The 1,516-nt window shown below is 36.6% G+C and overlaps 1 pseudogene; it reads left to right on the forward strand.

The window, feature by feature from the left end:
- The first annotated feature begins 230 nt into the window (after positions 1 to 230).
- LOC138921070 (olfactory receptor 14A16-like) lies at positions 231 to 1,182 on the forward strand (annotated as a pseudogene).
- Positions 1,183 to 1,516: the final 334 nt, after the last annotated feature.

Below are 1,516 nucleotides of genomic sequence, written 5' to 3' on the forward strand. Positions count from 1 at the left end.
GCCTGCTCTTAATGTCTATCTTAATATAATTTTTTCTGTATTAATTGAATAAATACATTACAGAGTGTGAGACATGATTTAGTTTGAGGCTAACCACGTAACCATGAAAATATCCCTGAGAACGGAGTTGAATCAACAAATATTGGAAGCAACGAAAAGAGACAGATCTTAAGGATACAAGTGAATAAAGAATTATAATTTTTCTTCTTTTTTCACAGGAAAGAACCATCATGTCTGAGAAATTAACCAATGTGACCATCATAATGGAATTCTTGCTCATGCAATTCCCTGATGACCAGGTTCTACAGAGTCTCTGTGCCGTGTTGTTCTTACTCATTTACTTGGCATCACTGATAGGGAACATCCTCATTATCACCCTTACCACCATTGACCAGCATCTACAATCCCCCATGTATTTCTTCCTGAAAAATTTGTCTTTGATTGATGTCTGTTTTATTTCTGTCACTATCCCCAAATCCATCATAAACTCTTTGACCAACAGCTATTCCATCTCCTTTTTGGGATGCTCCTCACAGGTTTTCCTTCTTATTTTTTTTGCTAGCAACAGAGTATGGTCTCCTTATAGTCATGTCCTATGATCGCTATGCTGCCATCTGCCACCCTCTGCACTATGAGGCTATCATGAGTAGGGGCAGCTGTGTGAAGATGGTGACTGCATCATGGTTCAGTGGGTGTGTTTATGGATCCCTTCATGTTGCAGGTACATTCTCTGTTCGTTTCTGTGGACCCAACACAGTACATCAGTTCTTCTGTGAAGTTCCATCACTGCTTCACATTGCTTGTTCTGGGGATCAAATTCTAGAATATGCATTTATTATTACTGGCTGTTGTTTTGCTTTTGTATGTTTCATTTTCATGGTTGTTTCCTATGTTCAAATTTTCTCCACTGTCCTAAGAATTCCTTCTGCACAAAGCAGGTCCAAACCTTTCTCCACTTGTATTCCACATATCACTGTGGTGACCTTATTCCTCTCTTCTGGATTTATTGCATATTTAGGTTCAACCTCAAAATCACCAACTTCACTGAACCTCTTTATGTCTGTGTTATACTCTTTTTTAACTCCCAGCCTGAATCCTGTCATTTACAGTCTGAGAAACAGAGACATTAAGGTGGCTCTTAACAATTTTTTTTTTGGGGGGGGGATATTCCCAAAGTTGTAGATGTCTGAAATATCAATGAATTATATAAAATATTTGGTTAATGCAAATAGGTCTTAAAATTATTATATAGCTATTAGGTCATTATTGCTGCTACAAAAGATGCTACAGTTTATATTATTACATGGGTCTGTCAGTCAGATAAGTGTCTTGGCAATTTCCAATCAAGTGGAAATCTTCCACTCCTTAATGTCACATCAAAGGACGCAGGTTCAGAGTAATAATGTTTTTCTTTTTCTTTTCATGTTTAACATCAGTCTCATTCCTCCTTAAGATAACTTTAAGATAATTTCAAAATGTAAATCTTTATTATAATTCCTAGCCATGAATTTTTCCA

The sequence above is a fragment of the Equus caballus genome, chromosome 27 (assembly GCF_041296265.1).
Source record: "Equus caballus isolate H_3958 breed thoroughbred chromosome 27, TB-T2T, whole genome shotgun sequence".
NCBI lineage: Eukaryota > Metazoa > Chordata > Mammalia > Perissodactyla > Equidae > Equus > Equus caballus.